Source organism: Pristis pectinata, chromosome 31 (genome assembly GCF_009764475.1).
Source record: "Pristis pectinata isolate sPriPec2 chromosome 31, sPriPec2.1.pri, whole genome shotgun sequence".
Classification (NCBI taxonomy): Eukaryota; Metazoa; Chordata; class Chondrichthyes; order Rhinopristiformes; family Pristidae; genus Pristis; species Pristis pectinata.
In genome coordinates, this window is record NC_067435.1 from 9,788,496 (window position 1) to 9,804,387 (window position 15,892).

Consider the following 15,892-nt stretch of genomic DNA (forward strand, 5'->3'; position numbering starts at 1 on the left):
CTTGCGGGCTGCCACCAGAACGCTACGCAAAAAGATGCATTTCACTGTGTGTTTTGATGTACATGTGACTAATAAAGATATCTTATATTTTATCTTATAAAAAGATACAAAAACACAAATATAGATGCACACATGCACCTGTGCGTATACACATGTGCACACGCATACACATACGTATACAGCCAGAAATGCACATAAAACACATGCTCAAAAACACACGTGCATTCAAACACATACAGAAACATGTATCCATACACACATTTATATGCACGCACATATACATACACATTTACAAATTCTCCTTGAGCATTGTGATTAATGATGGCCAGCCAGTTTGAAATGTTCAAACAGCTAATTTTGTTGATTAATCTTCCAGCACATGGATTTATCTTCACTAGATGATTAATTAGATGATAATGCTATACTTCAGTGCACAAGGTAAAATCTATTACAGGCACAGTGTGAATAAAGGAGTTATCGTCAGCGATTCATGAAATTTAACATTTAATTTAAATCTCAGATTTCTCATGACTAGGACTTGACGTGAGTCTATGCTAAGACTAGCCAAATACTTCCATTCACACTGAAGCCTATTGCCTTGAAATTCAATTGCAAAACATTTTATTTATCAGCATTCTGCAATTGAAAGTCATTTTCCTCCCCCCCCCCCCCCAACAACCCCCACAAAAGTGAAAATAATAATGACCCTATCTGCCCTAATGACCCAGAGTGGTTGGTGCCTGGATACTGAAAGGCCTGGATAGAGTGGAGGTCGAGAGGATGTTTCCATTAGTACTAGAGTCTAGGATCTAAGGCACAACCTCAGAATAAAGGGATGTTCCTTTAGAACTGAGATGAGAAGTTCTTCAGCCAGAGGACGGTGAATCTGTGGAACTTGTTGCCGCGGAGGGCTGTGGAGGCCAAGTCATTGGGTGTATTTAAGGCAGAGATTGATAGGTTCTTGACTGGTAAGGGGGTTAAGGGTTACGGAGAGAAGGTGGGAGAATGGGGTTGAGAAAGGAAATCAGCAGTGATTAAATGGCAGAGCAGACTCAATGGGCCGAATGGTCTAATTCTGCTCCTATATCTTATGGTCTATCTGGATCTGGAGCTCACTCTGTAAATTCCAGGCATTTCCAGGCATAAGTCACCCTTCTGTCCCCAACTCAATTTCTATCAGCGATGCATGGGATGGTATTGTTCCCATGCAACACTCCTTTGATGTATTACAGTGGAACTATATCCACTTTTCCCTAGAAGCAACCATCTTTCATCCCTTCCTGGATCACCTGGTCTTCCCAGCGCAATGCTGGACAGATACATCCAACTTACCATCACTGTGAAGTCCCACTCAGCCTTCCCTGCAAGTTAGAAGTTAAGACTTAATCTGATTTGTTTTAAACTTCCAAGCTAATAAGGGGAAATGATAGGGTAGTTAGAGAACCTGCTGGTTGTTGGGGTCAAGTTGAGTTTATTGTCATGTGCACAAGTACGATGAGGTACAATGAAAAACTTGCTTGCAGCAGTATCACAGTTACACAGGCTCAGACAACATACAGAACATAAATTATACATAAATTTTACAAGAGAGTGAAGAGAAGACTGTGCAAAACGAGACATTAGTGCAAAAAAACACAATCAGAGACGTCCATGGTCATGCAAGAGGTGGTCCGTAGTGTTCTGTTGCTGAGGTAGGGTTAGGGTTGTGCAGGTCGGTTCAAGAACCTGATGGTTGCAGGAAGGTAGCTGTTCCTGAACCTGGTGGTCTGTAGCTGTCCTGAACCTGGTGGTCTGGGACTAGAATCTAAAAAATTGAATCAGGTCCTCTAGCAGTGAAGTTCGGAAACATTTCTACAGGCAGGGGATGGTAGAAATTTGGAAGTTCCAACCTCAAAAAGCAGTTGATGTCAGGTCAATAATTAACTTTATATCCATGCAGAAGGTTTTAGATGATCACAGGTATGGATTTTGGGCATTTGGAGTTAAGATCTATGGAAATGGGCTACAACTCAGACCTGAATCCATTAGTCGAGTGTGTGGATGTTTTGTATATGTGCCTACCATGTCATAGCGTCACAGAGTCATACAGCACGGAAACAGGCCCTTTGGCCTAACTGGTCTATACTGATCAAGATTCCCACCTAATTTAGACCCATTTGGCCATGTTTGGTCCATATCTCTCTCAACCTTTCCTATCCAGGTACCTGTCCAAGTATCTTTTAAATGTTGTTAATGTACCTACCTCAACCATTTCCCCTGGCAGTTCATTCCATATACTGGCCATTCTCTGGGTGAAAAAGTTGCCCCTCAGGTTCCTATTAAACCTCTTCCCTCTCACCTTAAACCTATGCCCTTTAGTTCTTTATTCCCCAGCTCCGGGAAAAAGACTGAGCACATTCACCTATCTATGCCCCTCATGATTTTAAAACCACTATAAGATCACCCCTCGGTCTCCAATGTCCAATGAATAAAGTCCCAACCTGCTCAACCTCTCTCCATAACTCAGTCCCTCAACTCCCAGCAACATCCTTCCAAATATCTTCTGTACCCTTTCCAGCTAAATGACATCTTTATTATAGCAGGGTGACCAAAACTGAACACAATACTCCAAGTGCGACCTCACCAACGTTTTGTACAATTCAATATAACATTCCCAACTTCTATACTCAGTGCCCTGACTGATGAAGGCCAGCGTGCCAAAAGCCTTCTTCGCCAGTGCAGTATGGAAATGAATATGTGCGGAAGGCGAGATAGTGAGTATTGCTCGTCCTTGTGACGCGCTGTGCAAAGAGCAAGCAAAGATTTTAATCTTCGCATTGACAGGGACTCAACTTGGCAAAAGAAGTTTGGAGGCTGACTGCATATGAGATTACTTGCTGGAGCAATATTTTATGGAACTTGCTGAGGGAAATACAGACCATGCACTGAAAAAGACTTCATTTTTATTGCAATTTTATTTACTCATTCAAGGGAAGTGGATGGTCCTGACAATGCTGGCACTGATTAAGGCAAGAGGGGAGACTTCAAAGGAGATTTGCAGGACAAGATTTTTACAGAGAGAGTGGTAGGTGCCTGGAACATGCTGCCAGGGGAGCTGGTGGAAGCATAGCAGTTTGAGGCATTTCAACAGGTACATGACCAGGCAGGGGATGGAGGGATGTGGACCATATGCAGGCAGATGGGATTAGTTTAATTTGGCATCATGATCAGCAGCAACATCGTGGGCTGAAGGGCCTGTTCCTGTGCTGTACTTTTCTAAATTTCTATTGTCCATCCCTAATCTCAGCACTTAAGGGATGGGGGGAGTTGAGAGTTGGTTTGGAGTTACATAAAGAGCAGACTAGGTAACGATGACAGATTTCCTTCCCTGAATAACATTAATAAACCAGGTAGATTTTACAATAGATTTATGGACATTGTTGCTAAGACTTTTTTTTAAATTCCAGATTTATTTAATTACTTTCACTCCCTGTCATGATGGGCTGCAGACTCTTGTCATCAGATCAATAGTCTAGAGCACAAGATACTCAACCAGTAACTTCTCTATGCTGGTGCCCCCCCCCCCCCCCCCATTAATCTCATAGTTGGGGATTGTTGAGGGAATGGTAATTATTATATGATAGAATTTTATACTGAGGTTGACAGTGACACAACGCAGTTAAAAATCAAACTCATGAACTAACTAAAAACAAATGACATGCGTATGAATTACAAGTTGGTTGTGTTAGATTCGGAAAATAAATGATTTGCAGGAGATGAGCGTTGTCAAACATCTTTCCTAATTCCCAAATAAGCCATATTTCATTGAGAAATAAAAATACAATCCACCGTTGGCTAACTAAAGAGGTTAAAGACAGTATCAGATTAAAAGTGAAGGCTTATAGTAGTGCTTACAATAGAAGCAGGTCTAAGGAATAGAAGAACCATCAACAGAATACCAAAGAAAAATTAATTAAAAGGGAGAAGGCATAAAATGAGAATAAACTAGGAAGTATAACAAACCTATGGGATTTTCAACTGTATAAAAAGAAAGAAAATACCAAAAGTAAATATGGGTCACTTAGAGGCTGAAGGAAGAGAAAATATAATGGGAAATAACAAAATGGCTAACATGTTAGTCAAATATTTTGAAGAATCTTCACTACAGGGAAAAAACAAATGTACCAAAGTAGTGATAAGCCAAAGATTTAACGTCAATTTAAAGCAATTAATGTCAATAATTCTGGAGAAACTAAGTGAACTTAAAGCTAACAAATCACATGGTTCTAAGAAGTGGCTGCAAAGATAATAGTGCATTATTAATGACCATCTACAATAGTCCTGGAACAGTCCCAGTAGATGGGGAGGTACATATGTAACATTGGGAGGTACATATGTTTTTGAAAGGAGTAGGACATAAAGAAATTATAGGCTTATTAGCTTGACAGTTGTCAGGGAAATGCTGGAATCTGGTTTTGAGCATGTTTAGAAAAATATTATATGGTTAAGTGGAGTCAAAGTGGCACGTTAAGAGGAAAATGGTGTTTTTCAAAGATAGCAGAGTTTCTGGGGTACAAGTGGCAGGATAGATAAGGGAGAACCAGTTGATGTTGTCTATCTGGATTTTGTAGTAAGGTACCATGAAAAAGAAGCTCAATGATTGATGGTATGCATGGTAGAATTGATTAAAAATATGACAAATAGAAGGAAGTTTGGTTACTTAGCTCCTCGTACCTGCCCAGCCATTCAGTAAGATCATGGCTGATCTTCACACCACTTCCCCGTTAACCCAAGTTGACCCCCTTGGTATCCAAAAATATATTGACTTTGCATTAAGGACAGGAAACAGAACAGGAATTAATGGGTCATTTTCAGAATGGAACACCGTTCCTATTGAATTGCTTCAAACAATAGCACTCCTGTAGATGAAAGGACAAAGTGCAATGCATCCAGATTTCCTAACGGTTCCATGCTGGCTGGGAGCATGCACCATGTGGAGTATGTAAAGTGTGCAAAGGGAAAGAAACAGCTAGATGGGAAGAGATAGTGGGTGGAGACTAATGTATGGCACAGTGGCTCAGTCCTGACCTTCATGAATGACCTTGAGGAGTTGACACATTCTCCTTGTGACCATGTGGCTTTCCCCTGGGAGTTCTGGTTTCTTCCCACAACCTGTGCAGGTTGGTAGGTTAATTAGCAACTGTAAATTGCCCATGGTATGTAGGTGAGTGGTAAATTCAGGGCAGAGTTCAGAGCAATGTTTTGGGAAAATAAAAAAGTGGTATTACTGTCAGGTCAATGTGATAGTTGCTGCAGTCCATTTTCATGCTGCATGACTCTATGGCTCTATTATTCTATGTGAGGTTATTCACTTTGGAAAGAAAAGTAGAAAAGAATGTTTGCTTACATGATAGGAGATGTTAGTGTTGCAGAGAAATCTTAATACTACATCAGGAGATACAGAAAATCGGCATTCTTTAGAAATAATTTGAAAGGTAAGTAGTATTTGGGTTTTCTTGAAAGGGCTTTGGAAGTTCCTTGCTATTATATAGAACTTTGGTGATTCCATAACTTCAATATTTGTGTGCAGTTTGGTCTCTGTACCTAAGGAAAGGAACCTACTCTGAAAACTGTATGGTATTGATTCACTGCAGTGACCTCCCAAGTGAGATAGTGGTTCAGTGAGATGACAATTGTTCCATATTCCCTCGAATGTAGAAAAATTAGCGATGATCTCACTGAAACCCGCGACATTCTGAGATGGATTGAAGATTAGATACTGACAGAATCTTCCCAATGGCCAGAGAATGTTGAACAATGGGGCATAATCTCAGGATAAAGGTGATCACCATTTAGGGATAAGTTCAGGAGGAGATTCTTTATTGAGGGGGTTGTAATTTTTAGAATTCTCTACCTCAGAAGTCTGAGTCACTCAGTTATTGAATAGATACAAGCCTAGGATGGATAGATTTTTGGAATCTAGGGTTATCAGGAAGGAGATCAGCCAGATATTGAATGGTGTAAAGAGGTTCACAGAGCCAAATGGGCTACACCTCCTCCTGCTTATGTTTATAAGATGACCCATTTAATTCCCGCCTGTAGTTACAGTGGGTTAAGGAGAACTGCCATTTTCTATAGAACCAAAACCCATACAAGTCCCCACTTTAGGCAGTGTGAAGAAGGTACATAACTGCTACCATTTTCCCTCTGTCTGCGTGGGTTCCTCGGGTGCTCTGGTTTCCTCCCATATTCCAAAGACTTACAGGTTAGGAAGTTGTGGGCATGCTATGTTGATGCCGAAAGTGTGGCCACACTTGCGGGCTGCCCCCAGAAACCTCTACGCAAAGATGCACTTCACTGTGTGTTTTGATGTACATGTAACTAATAAAGATATCTTATCTTAGGACCATGGGAAAAGGGGATACCATTCAGCCCTTAGAGCCAATGCCAATTAGATCATGGTTGATTGACACCTTTGGTTCCATCACTCTTGCCCAATGGAAATCAATGTCAGTTTTAGGACTTCCAATTGACTTTCCACCTTCCCCCACCACCCCCCCCCCCCCAACCACGGCCACCTCATCACCCCACCCATCCCACCTCAACAGTTTCCGTAATGAGGAGAACTCCACGTCCATAACCCTTGTGTAGTTCCCGACTCCAACACTAACTGCAAAGCTCTTAACATTATAACTCTGTCCCTCTAGTTCTGGATGCCTGCCAGAGGAAATGGTTTCTCTCCATATTGCACTGTCAAGCTCTTGATTATGCTATAGCCACTAATTAGATCACTTCAAAAGTGTTTTCAAACCTCTAGAGAATACAAATCAACTTGTCACCATGATTTAACCCTTCCCGCTGGAATCATTCACAAAATTGCAAGAGCAAAACATTCCTACTAATTTTTCCTTCACGGAATTATTTCTGGCTCAGTGGCTGGGCAGGGAACCTGCCCCCAGCAATGCTTGTGGGCTGATTCTCAGAACACAAAGTGTTAAGTGCTTCCCCGCTTTTAGATCTGATTTTTCTCTGCTTCCTTTAGCCTCTTGCCTGCACAAGCTGACGTCAAGGACTGTGTTGGCTCTCTGTGTGTATATGTGTTAGAGAGAGAGGGGGAGAGAGAGAGAGAGAGGGAGAGATTTGATGTGTTTAGGGCTGGTTTGTATGGATGGTATAAAAGAAATCTCCAGGGCTGCGTTGATTTGACGAACTGTTGAGGCTGCTGAGAAGGCTCCACAGTGTGCATGACCGATAGCCTAGCAGTGAGGCTGGGGGAATGAGGCAGGGTCAGGATGACCGTACCCCCTGTTGAAAATTGGAGCTGTACTCAGCACCATGGCAATGGTGACCAACTGGATGTCCCAGACCTTGCCCACGCTTGTGGGTCTGAATGGCACTAAAATCAGTTCATCGGGAAACACGCAGAAAATAGTGAGTGTGCGATTCCTGGTACCTTGAAAACCTTGAGTATTTTTAAAGTTTATTGCATGCTGGACTTTTAAAACTCCATCGTCTTGTTAAAAACCATCTGTGCTTAAAAGAAGAAAAGGAATATTTGACTTTCAGAAAGAATTTACATTTATATTTGCTGCATTTTCTTGGTAAATCACATTTTACCGATGACATTCCAAATGCACAGATTTTCTTGTGCCAGAATTATGGAACGTTTATTATCTGTAATATGTGGCCAGCTGGCAGGAAGATTATATTCTTCCCTCTATATGTTTGCTGGTTCAGTGCTATTTGCAGCATTCAGGAAGTGATATCCCTGGGTTTGGAAATGCCTGTGTGAAGAGCAGTCAGCTAAATCTCCTGAGGAGCGAGGCAATACTGGGTTTTCTTTTCATTATAATACGAACAATGGTTAACTTTTAGAAAATAAACTTGGCTTTGGAGACGAAAGATAATCTCTTATCTCGAATGTCCGTAATGGATTAACCTGTGGCAGTTATATTGCCTTTGACACTCAGTAGTTATCTCTCTCTCTCTCTCTCTCTCTCTCTCTCTCTCTTTCTCTCTCTCTCTCACTGTTTCTCTGTTTCTCTCTCTCTGTCTTTCCCTTTTCTCCTCCTCAAGAGTATTTTTCTTCTCTTCTTCCTTGCCTAAAGTCTGTCTCGAAATATCCTCTCTTCCTCTTTTATTTCATGTTTTAGTCTTCCATGTCTGCTCCCTTAAAATGATTCAGCTGAGTCCCAATATTTCCCCCTTCTCAACTGTGTTCTTAATCTTCAATATTAATCTCCTCTCTGCTGGTATTTTCTTCACCTTTTTATAACATTTCTCATCTCTCTAGTATTACCTTCTCTCTTTAATATTTCCTTCCTCTCATTCCAATATTTACTTCCCTCACTAATATTTCAGGTTCGCTTCATTGATATTCTTTTCCCTCCCTCTGTCTCTCTCTGTTCTCTCTGTCTCTGTTTCTCTCTGTCTCTCTGTTGCTCTGTCTCTCTGTCTCTGTCTCTCTCTCTCTGTCTCGCCAATGCTTGTCTAATCCTCAATATTTTTTCTCTCCCTTTGCTAATACTTCTCTCTTTATTATTTCCCTTCTGTTGCCTCCCATTCTCCTAGTCTCTCCCACACCACTAAACTTTAAAAAAAATTCTTGAAATGATTGTGAATCTGCTGATCAACATACAAGTAAAAGAAATCATCTCATAATATTTAAATACCACAGCGTGTAAGTCAAAGCTGATTGGTAAGACTTAGACATGTAAGATTAAGATAATTACTTGACAGTTTGACAAAATTCTCAAGCCCTCTTTGGCTAATGGATATTGCAGGAATGGAGATTGATGCTTTGTTTTTAAGATGAGTTTGAAGCCAAGGGCATCAATCTAGTTGTGTTTTGATTTCGAAATCTCATTTTATCCTCGCAATAGTGCAGATTTACAGAAATCTGATGTGTGGGCTTGGAAATGATTGCAAGTTTTTCCCAATGTTTTGAGGTCTATGAGCATGAATTTCCTCTGGTGAGAAACAGAATGGATCTGTTCAGAAATAATCTATGAAGATGAATGAAACGACATCCTCCATTCACCTCCTTCATTGAAACAACAAATCTTTCCTCTTTCACATTCTCGGTTTTCCAGTCTCTCTGTTTCTCCTTTTATCCACAGTAGTTTCCTGCATGTTTATTCAGTGTTTCCACAGTCTCTCTCCCTTTCTCCAGCTTTTATGTTTGATTTCTCTCTCTCCTGTCAATACTTCCTTCAATTCGAATTGAAAGCCGAGTGCTCATGGACTGCTGTGGGGAGTGAGCCAGTGTTGTTAAAGGTGGAAAAGAAAGGACTTAAAATAGAAAATAGAACAAAAAAAACTTGAATAAATTCTGTCTGCCTGCACAATCACTCCACTAAAAGCAATTTCCTGTGTGAAGTGTTTAGACAATCTGATAAGGCAAAATAATAATGCAAATAAATCTTTCTCCCACTCAGCTCGGCTGAGAGTTGGATTGATTCCTGCCCTAATATCGGTCAGTTGGAAAATGTTTAATTGATCCAAAGAAAAGATAATACAATAGAAATCAATCACCCATTGAGTAAGATATAAATTAATGTGATTTTCTTTCTGTTGTCAATTTTGTCCTTTATTACTTCACCATGAAACATGTTTGGCTTCAGTCCCCAATGCCCCTCTCTCCCTCTGAATCCAGACAACATTGCACTGTAGTGTAGTGGTTAGCATAACACTATTACAGCGCCAGTGACCAGGGTTCAATTCCCGCCGCTGTCTGTAAGGAGTTTGTACGTTCTCCCGTATCTGTGTGGGTTTCCTCCCGGGTGCTCCGGATTCCTCCCACATTCCAAAGACGTACGCGTTAAGAAGTTGTGGGCATGCTATGTTGGCGCCGGAAGCGTGGTGACACTTGTGGGCTGCCCCCAGAGCACTCTACACAAAAGATGCATTTCACTGTGTGTTTCGATTTACATGTAACTAATAAAGATATCTATCTTATCTTTGATCTAACATTGTGCTAAAACCCAGTTCATTATAGCCCCAACCCTTTATTCATTTGCACTACCAGTAAATAACGATAGAGGGCAGACAGGAGAAGGGCCACTGGCTGAACCATGTTCTCTATCACTGGCTCATTGATGCCGACTCCAATTGTAGCATCTTCGATCGCTCACAGGCAGGGATCAGTTTGCTCGCAGTTGCTACTCCTTATGCACCTGCTTTTCCCTTGGCCATATTCCCCCATATTCATTGGAACAACCACCAATCTGATTAAACAAAACATGCAATGTCCAGATGAACGGTCTCGACCCCAAACGTCGACTGCCCATTTCCCTCCACAGATGCTGCCTGACCTGCTGAGTTCCTCCAGCTTTTGTTTTTGTGTGTTAGTCCAGCTTCCAGCATCTGCAGTCTCTTGTGTCTCCATATAATACACATATATCTTTCTGGTACTTAGTTAGATTGATACCGACAGGACATCTTTGTCTGAATATAAATATCCTCCAAAGCAAAATATTAGATGTAACAGATATCAGTCATCTGTGTGAAATAGACATGCACTCAAATTTCTATCTGCTTCTCTGCATTTCTCAGTGCTCCTCCATTTACTTGGTGAAATGGTACAACAAAATGTGGAGAGCAAACAAGGCAAGAAATATTGATAAGTGGTAGCGTACTGCGAAATATAGAGGAGCAGGGGGACTTTTGAGTGGATGTTCCAGAGATCAATGGAAGTGTCAGAAGATGGTGGTAAGATGATACGCAGGTTATTTGCCTTCACCAGCCCAGACTTCGCTTTTATCCAAAATAAACTTTATTCGTAATAAAAGACAAACTATATACAATAATAAAACAGTGCAAGCCTTTACATTCTTGTACAGATCAATCATTATTGTTACCTTTTTATATATAAAAAAACACAGCACCGATGCCGCTCTTGTGGCTCCCTGGGGTGATACCCTAATCCCATATTTACAATATTTAAGGGGCTTTTCGGGTAAATTTTGGGTAATTGATAGCACAGAGGATTTTTTTTTACACACTACAAGAGTGGTGAGGACCTGGAGCTCTCTACCTGAAAGGGCTTGTGTTTAATAAGTAGTTGGATGAGCAGTGGAAGTGCCGTAACCTACAAGACAATGGACAAAGAGCTCAGAAGTGGGAAGGTGGACATCCTTTTTTGGATGGCATAGATGCAATGGACCGAATGGCCTCCTTCTGAGCTGTAAGTTTCTTCAATTTCACACTCATTCAGCTGGATCTTTGCTTCAACTGCTCGATTTTGTCCAAATGGTTACTGGGTGGGTTAGTAAAGACCCTTCTGAGTATAACAAATGTCGACCAACTTCCTGTTTGGTTAAAAATTTTCAATCTTAGCCTTTATATCTGTCACCCATCAAGATAGAACATAGAACATAGAACAGTACAGCACAGGAACAAGCCCTTCAGCCCATCATGTCCTCTTTACGTCCCCTTCTACAAGATTCTGCTTCAGATCAAAACTTGACCTGTACGATCGGTATGCAAGGCAAGTTTTTCACTGTACCTCGGTAAAAGTGACAATAATAAACTAAGACCAGTACAATCTTTCAAAGACTTTTAAGTTAGCAACTTGCTTAAGTTAACAACTATTTCTTTGTTTGCATTCCCTTATATGTAACACTCCCCTTTTTCAATCTGTTTTGGTACTTCTGCTGTGTTAAAGGCATTAGTATACTCACGGACTGAGTAAATTAACCTTTCTGATTATAATGCTGTCAGTTACCTGAAAACTTAATTTCCAGCACATTAATAATATAGTAACGAAAACCCCATACTCAATAAGATAACCTGACTTCCTTCGAAACTCCAGAGGTTATAGGTCCAATCTATTCAGTCTTTCCCTTTGAGAACACCTTCATCCCTGGCACTTTCTCTGCATAGCCTTCAAGGCAATTGTATCCTCCCTCAAATAATGAGGCCAAAAATACATGGAGTACTCTGAATGAGGATTCAGCAAAGCCTTCTATAGTTGTAGCAAGGTTTCCCTACTTCTGCACTCTAATCCCTGGCAACATTTTCATTTCATTTTACTTGGTAATTGCTTGCTGTGGATGATTGCTAACATTCCATATTTCTTGCACATGGACCCCAGATCTCTCAGTCAGGGTTAAAGTAAAAGCTTTGCTGGTAGGGTCGAATCACTAACATTGCTAATTTAACTCATGTGTACTGACCGCAGCAGCCATTTTTCTCATCAGCCCAGGTCAGTGTACTGTATATCGATCATAGAAATTTCCAGCACAGCAGGAGGCTGTTCAGCCCATCATGACAATGCTTTCCAGAAGTTTGTATCTCATACAACAGGGAAGAAGGCCCTTTAGCCCATCGAGTGTAGCCATCTCTCTGGGTGGTCCCATCAATCCCATTCCCCCACTACGTCCCTGTTACCCATTCTCTCTCACACATGCCCATCAACTCCAACCTGATTTTACTTTCACTCACCTGCATCAAGGGCCATTTACAGCAGTCGATTAACTACTAGCTCATCTTTGGGATGTTGGAGGAAACCGGAGAATCCAGAAGAACCAGCTCGGTTCAGGTTGCCCCTGACAACGGGCTTCCACTTTTACCCAGGTCCCTACAACCTGAGACCAAGGTTCGATCCTGACCTCAGGTGCTGTCTGTGTGGAGTTTACACGTTCTCTCTGTGACCATGTGGGTTTCCCCCAGGTGTTCCAGTTTCCCCCCACATCCCAAAAATGTATGGGTTGATAAGTTAATTGTCCACTGTAAGTTGTTCCTAGTGTGTGGGTAAGTAGTAGAAGCTGGGATGGTGTTAACGAGAACATAGGGAGAATAAAAAATGTGACGAATGGGGGATTAGTGTAAATGGGTGCTTGATGGTTGGCATGGACTTGGTGGGCCGAAGGGTCTGTTTCTGTACCGTATCTCTCTCTGACTCTATAACTCTGTGATAATTATACCCGTGTATTGCTTGTTTTCATTTCCCCGCATCCGCACTTGAACTTGCCATCAGGCAGCACTGGGCAAATCTTCCTCACCCCAACTGACATTCAGCCCTGAGCTGACTTCCTTCCCTTCCCCCAACCCTCTCACTTTATATCGGCTCCACAGACGAGCTGAGTTTGTCCATAGCCAATCATTTTCCCTGGGCTTCTCCCAACTCTCTCAGTCCTTTGCTCAGCCTGTGCAAACTTGCTGCCAATTTTCATCACACTGGTCACGCGGAGCTATCTGAGCTTCCCTGTAATCAAGGACTGCAGAAATTACTTGAGAAAGTGTCCAATTTATTATGCTGTGATTAGCTGGTGAAACACATCCCCTTGAGTAAACCTCTATGCAGGCTGTAAAATCCAGAGGATTCTCTTCCTTTCTAAGTTTGGATACCAAAACTAAAGTCATAGTGAGTTATGGTTATTGAGTGGTTATTGAGCTGCCATCGAGCAGGAGGTACAGCAGCCTGAAGTCCCACACCATCATGTTCAAGAACAGCTACCTTCCGTCAACCATTTAAGGTGAGAGGTGGTAGGTTCAGAAGAGAGAGACATGAGGGGTAAGTTTTTTACTCAGAGAGTGGTGGATGCCTGGAATGTGTCGCCTGATGGGGTGGTGGAGGCCAATTCATTGGTGACTTTTAAGAGAGGCTTGGATGGGCACATGAATGAGAGGAAAATGGAGGGATATGGGCAGTCTGTAGGTAGGAGGGATTAGCTATGTCAGCACAACATTGTGGGCCGAAGGGCCTGTACTATGCTGTACTGTCCTATGTTCTATGTTCATTCAGTTCTTGAACCAACCAGCACAACCCTAATCACTGCGGATTAGCAACACTGTGACCATTTTGATCACTTTGCACTAAAATGATTTTTTTTGTTCTAATTTATGTTTTGCTTGTGAATGCTGCTTATCTGATGCTATGTACCTGTGATGCTGCTGCAAGTAAGCTTTTCATTGCAACTGTGCACACATGTACAGTACTTGTGCGTATGACAATAAACTCAACTTTGACTTTGGAGATGCACAGCATAGAAACAGGCCCTTCAGCCCACCATCTCCATGCTGCCCATTGTATACTATACCCATTTACCAGCATAAGGCCCACAGTCTTCCATGCCTTGGTGACTCAAGTACTTGTCCAGATGTTGTGATGGTATCTGCCTTCAACACCCCTTCAGACAGCACGTTCCAGACTCCAGACTCCAGACTCTTTGGGTGAAAAAATTATCCCTCAGATCCCTTCTAAACCTCTCACCGCTTACCTTAAAGTCATGACTTCTTGATTTTGAAACACCCACCATTGGGAAAAAGATTTTTACCATCTACCCAATCCATCCCCCTCATAACTAGAACATAGAACATAGAACATTGAACACTACAGCATAGTACAGGCCCTTCGGCCCACAATGTTGAGCCGATATTTTATCCTGCTCTAAGATCTATCTAACCATTCCCTTCCACATAGCCCCCTATTTTTCTACCATTCATGTGTCTATCTAAGAGTCTCTTAAATGTCCCTAATGTATCTGCCCCCACATGCTCTGCCAGCAGTGTGTTCCACACACCCAGCACTCTCTGTGTAAAAAAACTTAGCCCTGACATCCCCCTTATACCTTCCTCCAATCACCTTAAAATTATGTCCCCTCGTGTTAGCCATTGTCACCCTGGGAAAAAGTCTCTGACTGTCCACATCCTCTGTGCACATCCTTTAGATCACCCATCAACCTCCTCCACTCCAGGGGAAACAAAAAGTCTATCCTTAAAAGTGAAATGCTCCATCCCAGTCAACATCCCGGGGAAGCTCCTCTGCACCTTCTCCAGGGCAATCACATCCTTCCTATAGTGAGGCATGATAAACGGATCCCTGTGAGTGTCCACCCCTCGTGTCTGTTTGATTCATGCTTTGATAATTTATCCTTCAGTTGGAATTGCTGGCAGGAATTAGCTCTTATTGTTCCATTTTAAATTATTGTCCTGATTTTCATAAAACATGCCATCTCTGGGCAGCGGGAGCTGGCAGTCTATTCACTCAAGGTAATGGTCACAGTTCAGCCCCAACTGCAGATCTGCTCTTTCCAACAGATCCCATTATAGACCAAGGATGAGATATTGCTTCCCGAGGCCAGGAAGTGCAGCTGGGCTCTCCTCTGGACTTCATCCTTTGAAACTGATGTGTGTCCCAGACTTCCGACATGCACCGTCAAACGTCAAAGTTCTGAACGCTGACAATTTGGAGGGAGTGGTCTCTCGTTCTTTTTCCTCCTCTCTCACTGCCTCTATCTCCTTTCTTTCTCTCCCCCTCCTCTCTCTTCTCCCTTTCCTCTTTCACTAACCCATTTCTCCTCTCTCTCTGTCTTCTCTGCTCTCTCTCTGCTTTCTCTCTCTCTCTCTGTTTTCTCTCTCTGCTCTCTCTTTCTCTGCTCTCTCTCTATCTGCTCTCTCTTTGCTCTCTCTCTGATCTTTCTCTGCTCTCCCTCACTATCTGCTCTCTCTCTCTCTGTTCTCTCCCTGCCTTCCCTGCTTTCTCTCTCTGCTCTCTCTCTCTGTCCTCTCTCTCTGTGCGCTCTCTCTCTCTGCTCTCTTTCTGCCCCCTCTCTTCCCCCTCTTTCTCCTCCTCTCCATCTCCCACCTTTCTCTCTCCCTCTCTGTCTTTTTCTCCCTTTCCCAAAATCCTGGAAGAGATGACCAGAATTCTCTCTGCCTAAGCTTTGGAAAAACCAAAGCCATTGCCCTGTAAGGCAGAATCCATCCACGTGGAGTCCAGCGACGGTGCTGAGTGCTGCAGGCACCACCCACATCATGCTCAGATCCAATGCCAGGTCTGACCTGTACAGGAGCCAAAAGCCCACTCACTTCATTAGTGGTTGCCCACAGCTCAGAAGACAAAGGGAAACTACTTTTCAAATTACTTTGCTCTTAATTATTTCCATGTGTTTATACCCGCTTCCAGTTA

General features: G+C 42.3%; 1 protein-coding gene across 1 annotated transcript in view; it reads left to right on the forward strand.

The window, feature by feature from the left end:
• olfm2a (olfactomedin 2a) overlaps positions 1 to 15,892 on the forward strand; it is a 367,084-nt gene that overhangs the window by 220,552 nt on the left and 130,640 nt on the right. The gene's annotated exons all lie outside the window — the stretch shown is intronic.